A 17,220-nucleotide genomic window follows, 5' to 3' on the forward strand; every position below is an offset into this window, starting at 1 on the left:
TAACTAGCTGACCTTTCGAGACAATATGCATCCTTGCATGTTAAGCTCCCAGCTATAATCTTTCAGCCATGCTTCAGTGATGCCTACAACATGATACATGCCAATTTGTAACTGTGCTACAAGTTCATCTACTCTTTCCAATTTTGTCCGCATTTTACATTGTAACTCATTCTGTTGACTACAGTGTAGCCCCATCATCAGCCTTTCCTTGCTAGCAGTGCCTCTGTGTGTAAATCAACTACCCCATCCTCAGCATTATCACTCTGGTTCCCACTCACTTGCCAAGTTAATTTAAACCCTCCTGAGCAACTCTAGCACATCTGCCTGGAAAGATATTGGTCCTCCTTGGGTTCAGGTGTAACCTGTTCCTTCTGTACAGGTTGTTCATTCCCCAGAAAAGATCCCAATGATCCGTAAACCTTAACTCCCGCCTTCTGCACTAATTCCTCAGCCATTCACCTGTCAAATAATCCCATTCTTACCCTCACTGGTGCTTGGCACAAGCACCAATCCAGAGATTACTACCCTGGGGGTTCTGTTTTTCATCTTTCTACCTAGCTCCCTAAAATCTCTCTTCAGGGCCTCCTCAATGTGTCTGTCTATTTCATTTGTGCTAAGACTGGCTGCTCACCTTCCCTCTTAAGAATGACTTGGACCCAGTCCAAGACATCCCTGACCCTGGCACCTTGAAGGCAACATGCCATCTGGATGTCTCTATCGCACCCACAGTATCTCATCTCTGTTCCTCTGACTACTAACCAGAGACTGATTAATATTTTAAGTCTCACCTTGGGAGGAAAGTGGAATTGAATAAGTTACTGAAAGAGAACAACCAGTGGGTTGGGGGAAAAGAGCGGGGAATGAGAGTGTTGCAGGTTGTTCTACCAGGAACTGGTATGAAGTTGAAGGGGCGAATGGCCTCCTTTTCTGCTGGTATATTTTTATGATTCTAATTTTACTTAAATATTTGTTGGATCATGTTGTGTAGAATTTCTTTGCTCCTCTCTTACATTTATATCCACAGTCAAACACACACATGGAAGTTTGAAGATGAAGATCTTCATGGACAATGAAGAAGTTTATCAAAAATAACAGGGGGATCTTGATCAGCAGAGTAAGTGGGCTGAGGAATGGCAAAGGGAGTTTAAGTGTGATGTGTTGTGTTTTGGAAAGTCAAGTCCAAATAGGACTTTCACAGTGAATGGCAGGTCTGTGGGGAATGTTGTAGAACAGATGGACCTTGGAGAACTGGTCCATAGTTCACTGTAAGTGGAGACATACCCTGTCCACCTATGGAAAGTTGTTTGAATGCTGGGCTTTGTATGTCGGGGGATGCACTAGTAAGCAGAGCAGTTGGGGGTCATGCTGCAGTTGTACAAGACTGCGCTGAGAGTTTTGTGTTCAGTTTTGATAGCCCTGCTATAGGAAAGCTGTTATTAAACTGGAAATAGTGCAGCAAAAATTTTGCAAGCATGTTGCCAGGACTGGAGGGACTGAGTTAAAGGGAGCGGTTGGACAGTTCTTAAGCCCATCCCTCCTGCTGGGGCAAAGGCTGCTAACAGCAGCTAGCAGGAGTTCTCTGTCCTGAGCCAGTCTTTCCAGTTGTCCCCAGGTGTAACCCATCTTTGAAGATCCTTGCTGTCCCAGGTATGAAGCCTTGGAGCTTCTGTCGGTGTTTCTGCAGCTCTGGGTTTTCAGAGGATGGGGTGGCTAGCTCCATGCCCAACTCTCCTCCTTTCACAGCCAGGTCCATGGTGGAGTTGTTGGACAGTTCTGGTCATTTCATTATTGGAAGACTCAGAAGCTTTAGAGAGGGTTCAGAGGAGATTGACCCGGATGATGCCTGGATTAGAGAGCATGTGTTATAAGGACAGGTTGAGTGAGTTATGCTTTTCTATTGGGATTGAAGGAGGTTGAGATATGACTTGACAGAGGTGTATAAGGTGTTAAGAGGCATAGAATGGGTAGCCAAAGTATTTTTTCCATGGCAGAAATGACTAATACAAGGAGGCATAATCAAAGTTCAAAATTCAAAATTTATAAATTTATTATGAAAGTACACATATGTCACCATATACAACCCTAAGATTCATTTTCTTGTGGGCTTACTCAATAAATCCATAATTGAATCAATGAAAGACTGCACCAACAGGGTGGACAACCAGTGTGCAAAAGAGAACAAACTGTGCAAATACAAAAAGAAAATAATAATAATAAATAAATAAGCAATAAATATTGAAAACATAAGATAACACAAGTCCTTGAAGCTGAGTGATGTTATCCTCTCCCGTTCAGGAGCTTGATAGTTGAACCACTAAGCTGCCTTGCTTTCTTCTGGGCCCAGGATAGGTCTTTTGAAATGATAACACCAAGGAATTTAAAGATAAAATTTTAAGGTGATTGGAGGAAAGTATGGGGGGGGGGGTTATGTCTTTACACAGGAAGTGGTAGGTGCATGGGTGACGGTAGAGGCAGATACATTAGTGACATTTAAAAAATTCTTAGATAAGCACTTGGATGATAGAAAAATGGAGGACAATGTAAGAAGGAAGGGTTAGATTGATGTCAGTGAGGGTTCAAAGGTCAGCACAACATCATGGGATGGAGGGCCTGTACTGCGCTGTAGTGTTCAATGCTCTATGTTATATGTTCTATGGACGCAGCACGCGTGGCCGTTCCGAATGAATATCAATATGTGTAACTAGGGGTGCCGTGCACAATCCGGATTTGATGGGGACAGCCGTGAAGCGCAGGGGAACATCTGGAGAAACTTCTGAAATACCTGTTTCGCTGCTGCTGCTACTGTGCGATTGAGAATCTCTGGAGACGAAGGTCCCAAATCCTCGGCTTTGCGTATCGCCTGTTGCCAGGGCCGGGGTCGAAACGCTCGGCAGAGATGGTGCTCAGTGCTCGGTGTCGGGAGGTGGTCGGAGGCTCGGAGTCGGACTGTGGTCGGATGCTGTATCGGCAAGTTGGCAGCGCTGGACGTTCACCGTCTGTGTGAGATGATGGGACTTTTGAGAGACTCTGTGACTTCTACTGTTCCATAGTCTGTTCTTATCAAATTACGGTATTGCTTTGCACTTTTGTAACTATGTGTTATAATTATGTGGTTTTTGTTAGTTTTTAAGTCGGTTTGTCATGTGTTTTCGTGTTATCATTCTGGAAAAACATTTTTATCATTTCTTAATGCATGCATAACTAAATGACAATAAAAGGGGACTGCGAGTCCTCATAATCATAATCATAAATATATGTTCTAATTGCACGGTTTCCACTAATTGGTCAAAGTAAAATGTATGTTCTGTGTTTGAAACTGTGAGGAAGCTATTTGCTTGTATTAGCAGAGAACTGATGTAGCAGCTTAGGCTGGTGGTGAATATTGGTGGCTGGGGTTCGGATGCTCGATGTTGTGGTGTTCACTGAGCTTGGCAATTAGCTTGCAGCTGTTTCATCACCAGTTGAGGTGACATCCTCAGTGCTCAGTTGCTGGTGTTTCTCTCAGAGCAGTGCTCATGTTTACAGTATATAGTCCCCGTTCACATGCTCCAGTCCTGATTGGCTACCCCTTCAGTTGTCCTTTGAATTCTACTGGCTCACCATCTTTGGCTCTTAGGTGTTCATAGGTGGCTTCTATTTCGCTATGTTTGATACAGAGTTATTAGAAGACAACCACATTTCTAAAAATTCTTGCGCCTGCTTCATGTTTGCCTACACCAGAACCTCTGTGGTGTCCCAGTTAAAATGGTGTCCTCGGACTTCACAGTGGATCATGTCTCCATACTGCCAGTTGTGTTCCCGTAAACAAGTTGACAGAGTTCTTGTCGCAGTCTCCACAGGTGGTCCTGTACCACATTGCTTTTGTTGGTTGTCTTTATTGGTACCTTGGTTTTCGACTCATGCTTTATTAAAGTCGCCATTGGTAATAGCTGCTTTTCTTGAATGGGTTGAAGTGTAAACAAAAAGTAACATTTAAATTGTGCCACTTTGACCAATTCATGAGAGAATCCACTGGACACAGCTCAGCACATCATGGAAACCAGCATTTCCCTCCATAGACTCTGTCTACATTTTTCACTGCCTCAGTAAAGCAGCTAGCAAAGTGAACACCCCAGACTTTCTCTCTTCTTCCCTCTCCCATTGGACAGAAGATATAAAAGCATGTCCCACCAGTCTCAAGGACAGCTTCTATCCCACTGTTATAAGACGATTGAATGGTCCTTTGGCATGATAAGATGGATTCTATGACCTCACCATCTGCCTTGTTATGTTCTTGCAATTTATTGTCTGCCTGTACTGCACTTTCTCTGTAAATGTAACACTTTATTCTTTATACTTTATTGTCGCCAAATAATTGATACTAGTACAATCATCATAGCGATATTTGATTCTGCGCTTCCTGCTCCCTGAATTACAAATCGATAGTAAATATTAAAAATTTAAATTATAAATCATAAATAGAAAAATTAGAAAAATGGAAAGTGAGGTAGTACGAAAAAACCGAGATGCACGTCCGGATATTTGGAGGGTACGGCCCAGATCCGGGTCAGGATCCGTTCAGCAGTATTATCACAGTTGGAAGGAAGCTGTTCCCAAATCTGGCCATACGAGCCTTCAAGCTCCTGAACCTTCTCCCAGAGGGAAGAGGGACGAAAAGTGTGTTGGCAGGGTGGGTCGTGTCCTTGATTATCCTGGCAGCACTGCTCCGACAGCGTGCGGTGTAAAGTGTGTCCAAGGACAGAAGATTGGTTTGTGTGATGTGCTGCGCCGTGTTCACAATCTTCTACAGCTTCTTCCAGTCTTGGACAGGACAACTTCCATACCAGGTTGTGATGCACCTTAAAAGAATGCTTTCTACGGTGCATCTATAAAAATTAGTGAAGATTTTAGGGGACAGGCCAAATTTCTTTAGTTTTCTCAGGAAGTAAAGGCGCTGGTGGGCCTTCTTGGCAGTGGACTCTGCTTGGTTGGACCAAGTCAGGTCATTTGTGATATTGACCCCAAGGAACTTAAAGCTTTTGACCTGTTCCACTTGCGCACCACCGATGTAAATTGGGTCGTGCGGTCTGCTACTCCTTCTGAAGTCAACAACCAATTCCTTCGTCTTGCTGACGTTGAGGGATAGGTTATTGTCTTCACACCATGCCACCAGGTTCTTAATTTCCTCTCTGTACTCAAACTCATCATTACCCGAGATATGGCCTACAATTGTTGTGTCATCAGCAAACTTACATATTGAGTTTGATGGAAACTTGGCTACACAATCATGGGTGTACAGTGAGTACAGCAGGGGGCTGAGTACACAGCCTTGTGGGGCACTGGTGCTCAGAGTGATTGTAGAGGAGAGCTTTGCCCCTATTTTTACAGCCTGGGTCCTGTCTGTGAGGAAGTTGAAGATCCAACTGCAGATCTGAGTGCTAAGGCCCAGGTTCCGGAGCTTAGGAATCAGTTTATTTGGAATGATAGTATTAAAGGCAGAGCTGTAGTCAATGCAAAGGAGCCTGTTATTCTGCATTCTGTTATTGTGTTCCATTTTATTACCTCAGTGCACTGACATGGTGAAATGATCTTATGGATGGTATGCAGAACAAAGTTTTTCACTGTCAGGTGTGAGAGTAATAGATCAATTTACCAATTTACAATAAAAAAGAGAAAGAGGATACAGATTTATGACCCCAGATGTTGAAAACAGGATTCAGTTTTAGTTATTACTTTTAGAAAGGAAGTAGCTCCTTGCCCATGTTCCACTCGTATTCCATTTGGGCAGCTTCCAACCGGACAGCATGGATGAGATCACTCTCAGATTGGAGGAGCAAAACCTCGTGTTCCGTTTGGTTAGCCTCCAACCTGATAGCATGAACATCAAATTTCTCCTCCTGTCACTTTTTTCTGTTTCATTCCTCATTCTGGCTCCCCTCCTTCCCTTCTCACCTGTCTTCTCACCTCTGGTTCCCCTCTTACCTTCCTTTCTCCCATAGTTCACACTCCTTTCCTTTCAAATTCCTCCTTCTTTAGCCTTTTCTACCAGTCACCTCCTAGTTCTCACTTCATCCCCACCAACACTCCTTCCCGCTCAGTTTTGGTGGTGGAGGGGATGAAGCAAGAGCTAGTTTCACCTCTCACCTTCCAGCTTGATCTCCTTCCCATCCTCACACCTTCTTATTCTGGCTTGCTCTTCCTTCCTTTCCAGTCCTGATGAAAGGTCTCAGCCCAAAACGTTGACTATTCGTTCCTTTCCATAGATGCTACCTGACCTGCTGAGTTCCTCCAGCACTTCATGAGATATACTCTGGGTTTTCATCACCTTTAGAATCTCTTGTATTTAGCTCATTGCCTTATAGTTTTTCTACCATATAATGGTGACTATGGAGCATTCGTTCAGGCAAGTGTGGATAATTGCTCAATGGTTCAAAGAAACAGTAGATGTTCCCTCTTCCTCTGCTGTGTTTATTAAGCATACTCATTAAATTATCCACAATAAGAAGGGGTTTGACACTATTGTATTGCAATACCTTCATTTCTCAATTATTTAATTACATGGAAATATAACTAAATGTCATTGCACTTTGATTATTTAATCTTCAGACTAAAAGAGATTTTCCAAAATGAATTAATTTTTTGATGCTCCTGAATTATTTTCCCTTCTGGCAATTTCACAGATGTGCAACCACTAAATCATCTTACTGGTTTCATTTGCATGATAAATGTTAAATAATGACACTTTCCAACTGAGTTGATACATAAATTCAATTAAAATTAACACTTCAAGGAGATATTGGGCAGTCTGATATTTTCCTGATTGAACATTTTGCACTTTAGGACTTGGTTCCCTACACATCTATTAGAAAATATTAAAGAATTCAAGCTTAATACTGTAATGACAGGCAATATTGAAGTTTAACAAATCATATTTTACTGTCAATTTACACCCAGTGGGCACTTTATTAGGTAGACCTGTAACCTACTCATTAATGCAATCCAGCAGCTGAAGAGTACAAGCACACACTCAGTCAGTCAGTGGGTGCCGTCCCGAATCCAGGGTTGGCAGCTATGCACCTCCATCTTCTTCGATCTTGCGACAGCACTGAGTACAACCTCTCCTCCAGTTTGTTCTCGCTGGCCGCCTTGGCACCCCCCGCCGCTGCCCCTGCCAAACTCAGGCCCGAGGCCAGGTCGGCCTCCAGCTGCGGCCGCTTCTTCGAGCTCGGCCCTTCCTTGGGAGGAGGCCTTGGGCAGGTCCGGGCACACGGTGCAGCGCCCAAGTTCATCATGTCTCTTCTAACTAGGTGCATAGCATACGATTCGTAGATACGTGGTGAGGCTTTAATCTCTTCCACGGAAGCTGGCTGTTGGCTCACAAGGAGCTCATCCACCCTTTGTCTGGTCTTGTATTTTTTAGTCCTGCTGGGTGTCCTCACACCCTCCTCACCAGACTAAGTCCGGTGGGGGAGCCGGCCCAAGTCGTCGACCACTCGACCACGGCCCCTGGCCTAGCGCCGGGCGCCCGCCCCCAGCCGAATCTCTCCGAGCGTCCGGCGCCTGACCGAAAACCATAATACATTCAGTGGCCACTTTATTAAGTACAAGAGATACCTAATACATTGGCCACTGGGTGTACAGTTTTGTTTAATGTTGCTCACCAGTGCCTGGTTACTTGTGGTGAGCAGGAAATTCTTTATGAATCAATCCACGAATTGCACTACTCTGAAAATGGGCAGCTCATGTGAGTTTCATTAAGTTCCAACATTAAAACATTCATTAATTAATTAATCACGCTAAAAAGTAAGGGCAGCACTAATAAAGACATTTCAAATGATTGCAAAGATTCGATAATGAGGCCAAAGAGTTTTGCAAATTTCTATTGATGTACAGTGGAGAGCACTTGGACTGGTTGCATCACCATCTAGTATGGAGGCACCAATGCACAGGATCGCAAGAGGCTGCCCAGGGTTGTAGACTCAGCCAGATCCATCATGAGAACACCCCTCCAACCATCGAGGACATCTTCAATAGCCAGTACCTCAAAAAGTGGTATCCATCGCCCAGGGACCCTCACAAACAATGACATGCCCAACCATCAGAGATGACATGCAGGAGCCTGGAGACCCACACTCAATTATTCAGAAACAGCTTCTTCCCTTCCACCATCAGATTTCTGAACCCATGAACTGTTGTTCCTTTTTTTTCAACTATTTATTTTTGTAATTTAATAGTAATTTTATGTCTTTGCACTGTACTGCTACCACAGAACAAGAAATTTCATATCATACAAGTCAGTGATAATAACCCCCAATTCTGATCCTGAAGCTGTTCAACTTTTGGAAGTGGAAGTTCTGAATAACATCAATAATGGAACAATTTAAACCATTATTATAAAATTCTTTTGGAATAAAACATTGAGTTTTTTTCGGTATATTTCTGTTCCTTTACTCCCCCTTAATCTGATTTTTCTTTCCACTTCTCAACAATAAATAAAAACAAAAAAGAAACATTACACCACAACACATCTCAATTGTTCTAGTCAGGCCTTCATCCAATGTCACCCTTCAGAGCTTTCCCCAATGTGAAATGCAGGTGAAAGGTTTAGTAGAGTCAGAATGCACTGGATTTGAGTCCAGTGATTATGAGATGATGAGGTGTGAATGGTTTCTGCTGATGACAGAATGATGAAAATTATACAAGGGAACATTGGCAGTGGCCAAAGGCTGAAGGGGGTTGCAGATGGGTCAGAGACTACAGATGCCTCCTGATTTCCACAGACCTCAACCTACTGACGATGTCATGGTTAGACAGAATGACTCTCTCTTTCACAAAAGCAGTAGGAGTCTTGTCTTTGTTGACTACCTTCACTCCATCTGCCACAAAAGGTGAGATTTCCCAGTGGCTATCCATTTCAATTTGACTTCCCAATCCCATTCTGACATACCAGTCCATGGCCTCCTCTGCTGTCGCAATGAGACCACTCTCAGTCTGAAGGGTCAACACCTCAAATCTCTCTTTGGGCAACATCAAAGTTGATGGCATGAACAATAATTTATCGACCTTTCCATAATCACTCCCCCTTCCTCCTCCTCTCTTTCTATTCCCCATTGTGGTTCCCCTGTTACCCCTTATCTTCTCCTCAACTGCCCATCACCTCTTTGGTTGCCCCCCCTTCCCTTTCTCCCATGGTCATCTGTTTTTTCCTATCAGATTCCTTCTTGATCAGTCCTTTATCTCTTCCACCCATCACCTTCCAGCTTCTCACATCATCCCCTCCTCCCCTGCCCACCCACCTTCTCCTTCATCTAGTCTCACCTATCACCTGACAGCTGATACTCCTTCTTCTACCCTTTATTCTGACTTTGTCCCCCTTCTGTGTGTGTTGCTCAAGATTTCCAGCAACATCAGTACCTCGTGTCTGAGAGGCATGCTAATTAATGCATTCAATTAAATAAGAGAACACGGTGCATTAACAATTGTTTACTGACGCTGAACCCACTCAATCATGCTGTTTGTTTTCGTAACCTTTTCTCCAGATATTGCCTGTGGCCTCACCTGTAATTACATAAACAAAATGTATCCTAAAAATTGACCTAAATGATGAATGCATTAGGCAATCAATTAACATTTTCAAAGCTGCATTTTGAAAGTACTGTTGGTGAAAATATTCTTTGAGGTTGATAGCTGATATTCAGAAAGGAAGGTTAGATCTTGGTAAATATCTTTGTTTAAACATATGAATCTGAGCAACCTTCACACAAGTTTCAAGAATAATTGCTGTGAGGCCTTAGAATAATAGCAACTATGTTCTCACCAGTGTAGAATCTTAAAAAGTATTCGATGTGTACCCAAAGATTGAAGATCTGCAGAGTTTCTGAAAGTTGGGATGGGCTTCACTAAATCAAGAGATTTTGCAGATGCTGGAAATGCAGAGCAACACACACAAAATGCTGGAGGAACTCGGCAAGTCAGGCAGCATTTATGGAGGGAAATAAAGAGTCAATGTATCAGGCTGAGACCCTTCATCAGGATTGGAAAGACATCCATCTGGTCAGGTACAGCGTTAGAGGGATATGGATCAAATGCAGCGACATGGGACGATCTTAAATACAGGGTTGCGCAGATGCTGGGAATCTTGAGCAACACACACAAGATGCTGGAGGAACCTTGCCTCCCCTCTGACATTAGAACAATACAGCACAGTACTGACTGTTCACCCCATGATGTTGTGCTGACCTCTTCAGCTCTTCTAAGATCAATTAACCCTTCGCTCCCACGTAGCCCTCCATTTTTCTTTCGCCAAGTGCGTATCCGTCTCTACCACCACCCCTGGCGGAGTGATCCATGTACCCACCTCTCTCTGTGTAAAACAACTACCTCTGACAACCCCCCCACCCCATACTTTCCTCCAATCACCTTCCAGACCAATGAGCCCACTCCGCCTAACTACATTCATGTGACCTATTGACTGCGAGTCTTTGGAATGTGGGAGGGAACTGGAGCACCTGAAGAAAGCCCATGCAGTCACAGGGAGGACGTTCAAATGCCATACAGACAGTGGCAGAATTGAATGCAGGTCACTGGCGCTGTATTAGCATTACTCTAACTGCTACACTATTGTGCCGCCCTATTCAGCCATTGGCTAAATAATGCTTGCAACATTACTTTTCACCTAGATGGCTTTTCATATCTTGACAGCCACCTGATGGAGAAGTCAGACCTTGGCAATGAAATTTGCCACCACTTTCAATACCTCAGTATAACCAACAGTTGATGAGGAAAGTGAGTTTGAAGTTCTAGGTCTCTGACTTGGCATGGTCTACCAGGTAGTTTTGATCTCTGCCTTTCTATAAGCTTCTGTGACCTAGACCACTTGCTCAAACACTTCAGGGTACTAGAATACCATTAACACTGGCTCTACAAAATAGGTTATAGATAGAGGTCCAGCAGGCTATTCTTTATTCATTTTAAGTGTAGCAGAATGAGGGCTGACTTTATAGAAGTGTGCAAGATCATGAGGAACATAGATATGGTGAATATACTTAGTCTTTTTCCTAGGTTGGGGAATCTAGGAAATTAGTTTAAGGTAATAGGAAACTGAAGAGCAACGTTTTAACCCAGAGGGTGGTCAGCACAGAGAATGAGCTGTTAGAGGAAGTAGTTGAGGTAGGACATTTAAAAGGAACTTTGACATGTACATGGATATGGACAAGAAGGATTTAGGGGAATTTGGGGCAAACATGAGCAAATGGGACTATCTTAGAATAGTATCACAGACTTTCTCCAGGGAGTGGGAGTCTAGAGAAAGAGGGCATATGTTTAAGATGGGGGGGGGTAATTTTAAAAGGGACTTGAGGAGTAACTTTTCACACAGAATTGGGTGGATGTATAGAATTAACTGCCAGAGGAAGGTGTCGATGTGGGTATAATTACAATGTTTAAAAACATATGGATAGGTTCATTAATAGGAAAGGTTTTGAGGGATATGGGTCAAATGCAAGTAAATGGAAGTAGTTGAAGTAGATATTTTGGTCAGCATGGATGAGTTGAATTGAAGAGCCTATTTTTGTGTAGTATAACACTATGACGTGGGCACGTGGCCAAGTGGTTAAGGCATTGGACTAGCGACCTGAAGGTCGTGAGTTCAAGCCCCAGCCGAGGCAACGTGTTGTGTCCTTGAGCAAGGCACTTAATCACACATTGCTCTGCGACGACACTGGTGCCAAGCTGTATGGGTCCTCATGCCCTTCCCTTGGACAACATTGGTGTCGTGGAGAGGGGAGACTTGCAGCATGGGCAACTGCTGATCTTCCATACAACCTTGCCCGGGAGAGTTCCCTGGAGAGTGAAGACTTTCCAGGCCCAGATCCATGGTCTCGCAAGACTAACGGATGCCTTTATTGACTATGACTCTGTGGAAGAATATTCAGAGTGACATGATAATGGATCTACACACCACAAAAACAAGTCCTTCAGCCTACAGAGTTAACACCAAACATCGTTTACACCCACATTCTCCACAACTCCCGTGAGAGCAGGGGTCCTGAACCTGGGATCTACGGAACCCTCAATTAATGGTAGGGGTTCATGGCATTAAAAATGTTGGGTAGGGTCTGTCCCTCACCAACACACTGTGGGGGGGAAGGGGGCAATATACAGTGGCTTATTAATCTACAACCTCAGATTGGATGTGAGAGTAAAGTGGAGAATCTGGAGGGAAGCCATAACCCAGTAAGTATGTGAAAACTCCACAGAAATTAGATTTGAACCTAGGCAACTGAAGTTGTGAGGCAGCAGCTCTAAGAATTTTCCTCTAATTTTTAGTAACTTCCCCCCATCCCCCTTCCCTCTTCTTCCATTCCCCTCTCTGGCTCCCCTCTTAGCTCTTCTCCTCACCTGTCTACCACTTCTGCTGGTGCCGCTCCTCCTTCCCTTTCTCCTGTTGTCCATTCTCCTCTCCTAGCAGATTTCTTCTTCTTCAGCCCTTTACATTTTCCACCTATTACCTCCCTGCTTCTTACTTCACTCTCCCACCCACCTGGCTTCACCATTGCCTTCTAGCTTGTACTCCTTCCCTTCTCCCAGTCTTATTTTAGCTTCTTCCCCCTTTCTTTCCAGCTCTGACTAAGATTCTTGCCAAAACGTTGATTGTTTATCCCTTTCCTTGGACGTTGCCTGACCTGCTGAGTTCCTCCAGCATTTGTTACTAGTAGCTTTAAGAATTGTACTAACAAGCTGCCCAGTAGTCCTTAGAAAAAAAAAATTATGAATTTTAATTAATTGTTTTCAGTATCACAATGTGCAAAAATGCAACTAGTCTATCAGCTGCAGGGTGAAATGGCAACAAAGCTTAGTATGAAATCTCCAAAACCAAAGGTTTCATTCAAGACTTAAATTTCTTTTCACAATGCTCGATTCATCTCCAATAAAGATAGATCACTAAATACTGACAAAGCACGTTCAAAACCAATGCTCCTCAATCTTTAATTATATAGATTTAACGTACACTGAATTTAACAGCTAATTTACACTACCCAAGTAGCAGAGAACCTGCTTTGTCTAACAATAACTGTAACTAAAAGCATAATTAAAACAATCCGTATATGGTTAAATATTAATATTGATGTAATTTTTCATTAAAACATATTCAATTCATGCAGTCCTTAACCAGCTATGAATAATTATGTACTCCTTCCATTCTGGTATGGAAACACCAATGCCCAGGAACAGAAGAGTCTACAAAAAGTGATGGATATAGCCCAGTCTATCACAGAACAAGCCCTCCCCGTCATTGAGCATGTTTACATGGAGCACTGCCACAAGAAAGCAGCATCGATCATCAAGGACCCCTACCATCTAGGCAATACTACTACCATCCAGACTTAGGTCCCAATCCACCAGGTTCAGCAACAATTCACCTTAACCATCAGGCCTCTGAACCAGTGCGGATACCTTCACCCACCTCAATGCTGAACTGATTCTACAACCTATAGACCCATACTCAAGACTCTACAAATCACATTCTCAGTACTATTTATTTACTTAAAAAATTATTATTGGCAGAATTTGTCCTCTTTAGCATGTTGGATGTTTGTCAGTCAGTTATGGATTGTTTTTCATAAACTTCTATTGTATTTCTCTAATTGGGAGCATCCTGACTAGCTGTATCACTGCCTGGTATGGGAACTGTACTTCCCTCAATCGCAGGACTCTGCAGAGTGTGGTGCGGAGAGCCCAGCACGTCTGCGGATGTGAACTTCCCACTATCCTGGGCATTTACAGCGAAAGAATCCAATTTTAAAATCTATAAGTAACAAGGTTAGATTAGGTTAGCTGGAGAGGGCAGCACGATAGTGTAGTGGTTAACACATAAATTCACAGCAGCCAGCTTTAAGATCTTAGTTCTATTCCTACCTCTGTCCATAAGGATGTTGTACGTTCTCACATGAGTTTCCTCTAGGAGCTCTAGTTTCAAAGATGTATGGATTAGGGTTAGTGAGTTGTGGGCAGGCTGTGTTGACGCCAGAAGCCTGGAGACACCTGTGGGCTGCCCAGCACATTCTCACTGATTTGATTTGATGCAAACATCACATTTCACCTTATGTTTCAATGTACATGGACAAATAAAGCTATTCAATCAAATACACTTTCTAAAAATCCACTTAAAAACCCCAATGCCATCTGAACAGGAGCAGGAACACATTCCAGTTTTGCTTTCAATGGAAATGGATTTCAAGGAGGGACATTAAATTCACAAAACAAATTTAGTGTTGCTGATTGGGAATACATACTGACTCATTACAAGATAGTAATTCTCCTTTTCTGGAGTAAATCAGCTAGAGAGGGACCTCACTGAGGGAGCTCTCCCTGGACTATACTTTTTGCTGCCTTAGTAAACCAGTCTACATAATCAGAGACCCCACCCACTCCAGACGTTCTTTCTTCTCCCATCTCCCATAGGACAGATTTAAGCTTGTTAGATTTGCCGTTTTCCTTGTGAATGTTGCTTATATGATCTCATGTACCTATGATGCTGCTGTAAGTTTTTCATTGCACCTGTGTATATACATGTGTATATGACAATACACTTGACTTTGTGAAATTATTTAAACCTGGAATATTGTAATAAAAAGGGGAATTCTCCATAGGTCAGGCACCATCTGTGGAGAGAGAAACAGACTTAATATTTCACATTGATTCCTTTGCTTGGGTGTTCTTTTTTAAGCAAGCAAACATTGAATGAAATGAAAAACGTGTGATGATGTGGATCTAGAGGGTAGAGAGCTTAGGTTGCAAAAGGGATGCTGAGCAAAGCGAGAGGGTTGAAAAGGATCAAGGTGTTCTACATAAGTAACAAAGTAGAACCATTACTAACCACCATTCTGAAAAGAAGGATATAGAGTTGAATCTGCGTGCATGTCTTTCAAATAACCAATCAAAAAGCTGTTCATTGTGCTTTATTTGATCAACAAAGAGGCTGAGGTCAGCGCTGAATTTGGTTGAAATATAAATGCTAAGCAAATGTAAGTTTGGGGACACACCTTGAGGGTAAAGCAACACTAATGGCAAGTGGGGTTTCACCTGACCAGCTGAAGGAGAAAGGGCAACTGCTACACTTCCTACACTTTCAAATGTAGCACAGATGCAGGAGAGAATTCTTAGCTGTGATTTAACCATAAGACTTAGGAGCAGAAATCCGACATTTGCCCATCATGTCTGCTCTGCCATTTGATCATGGCTGATTTATTATCCCTCTCAACCCTAGTCTCCTGCCTTCTCCCAGTAACCTTTGATACCCTTACTAATCAGGAACCTCTATCCTTCACTTTAAGTATACCCAAAGGCTTGGCCTCCACAGTCGTCTGTGGTAATGAATTACATAGATTCACCACCCCACAGGGATGTCCTTCTATTCTGAGGCTGTGTCCTCTAGGCTCCTCCACTATTGGAAACATCTTCCCCGCATCCATTCTATCTAGGCCTTTCAATATTCAATAGGTTTCAATGAGATCTCCTCTCATTCTTCTAACTCCAGCGAGTACGTAACCAGAAGCATTAAATGCTCACATGTTAACCCTTTCATTTCCAGGGTCATTCTTGGGAACCTCCTCTGGATCCTCTCCAATGACAGCATATCCTTTCTCAGATTAGGGGCGAAAATTAAGAAGTAGGCCAGGACAACACACTGGGAAGAACTTGGACGGTGAAGTGGAGTGAGGGAAGGGATCTATTTGATGATGACTGAGGAAAGATCTGTCAAAGAAGGAAAGGACACTGAACCACTTACCAATGTACCAGATAAAGATATGAGGCTGGGATCTGAATTCCACCACAATAAGGACATCTACACGTTCCTGTTGCTGTGTTGTTCTATGTTCACATATTTCACAAAAGGACAAGTACATTAACTGTCCAATCACAAACAGGAGAAAATCTCCATATGCTAGAAATCCAAGCAACACACACAAAATCCTGATAGAACTCTGCAAGCCAGACAGCATCTATGGAAAAGAGTTCCCATCTTCTTAGTCTGACTTCTTTTCCCTTCCTTTCCAGTCCTGATGAAGGATCTTGGCCCGAAACATTCCTCTCCATAGATGCTGTCTGGTCTGCTGAGTTCCTCCAGCATTTTGTGTTTGTTGCTTTGGATTTCCAGCATATGCAGATTTCTCAGTCAGCTTCATCAAAGGCACTACCCTCCCTAACGTTGAGGTCACCTTCAAAAGGCACTGCCTCGAAAACTTGCCATCCATCATTAAGGACCTCCATCATCCAGGACACAGCCTCCAATTGCTATTATCAGGGAGGAGGCACAGGAGTCAGAAGACACATACTCAATGTTTTAGGAATAACTTATTCCCTCCACCATTATATTTCCAAATGGACAATGAACTGACCCATGAACACTATCTCACTACTTTTGCTCCCTATTTACATTACTTTCATTTCCAGTAACAAGCAGGGTGGACAAGGGAGAGGCAGTGGATGCCATTTACTTAGATTTTCAGAAGGCATTTGATAAGGTGCCGCACATGAAGCTGCTTAACAAGATAAAATTCTATGGCGCGACAGGAAAGATACTGGCATGGATAGTGGAATGGCTGACAAGCAGGATGCAGCGAGTGGGAATAAAAGGGGCCTTTTCTGGTTGGCTGCCGATGACTAGTGGTGTTCCTCAGGGGTCAGTATTGGGACCGCTGCTTTTCACATTGTTTGTCAATGATTTAGATAATGGAATTGATGACTTTGTGGCAAAGTTTGCGGATGATATGAAGATAGGTGGAGGGGTAGGTGGTGCTGAGGAAGTAATGTGACTGCAGCAGGACTTAAGATGATTGGAAGAATGGGCAAAAAAAAATGGCAGATGGAATAGTGTAACACACATAAAAGTTGCTGGTGAACGCAGCAGGCCAGGCAGCATCTCTAGGAAGAGGTGCAGTCGACGTTTCAGGCCGAGACCCTTCGTCAGGACTAACTGAAGGAAGAGTTAGTCCTGACGAAGGGTCTCGGCCTGAAACGTCGACTGCACCTCTTCCTAGAGATGCTGCCTGGCCTGCTGCATTCACCAGCAACTTTTATGTGTGTTGCTTGAATTTCCAGCATCTGCAGAATTCCTGTTGTTTGAGATGGTATAGTGTGTTGGGATATGTATGATAATACATTTTGGTAAAAGGAACAATAATGCAGACTATTATCTAAATGGAGAGAAGGATCAGACATCAGAGGTGCAGAGGGAGT

The sequence above is a fragment of the Mobula hypostoma genome, chromosome 29 (assembly GCF_963921235.1).
Source record: "Mobula hypostoma chromosome 29, sMobHyp1.1, whole genome shotgun sequence".
NCBI classification, from domain to species: Eukaryota; Metazoa; Chordata; class Chondrichthyes; order Myliobatiformes; family Myliobatidae; genus Mobula; species Mobula hypostoma.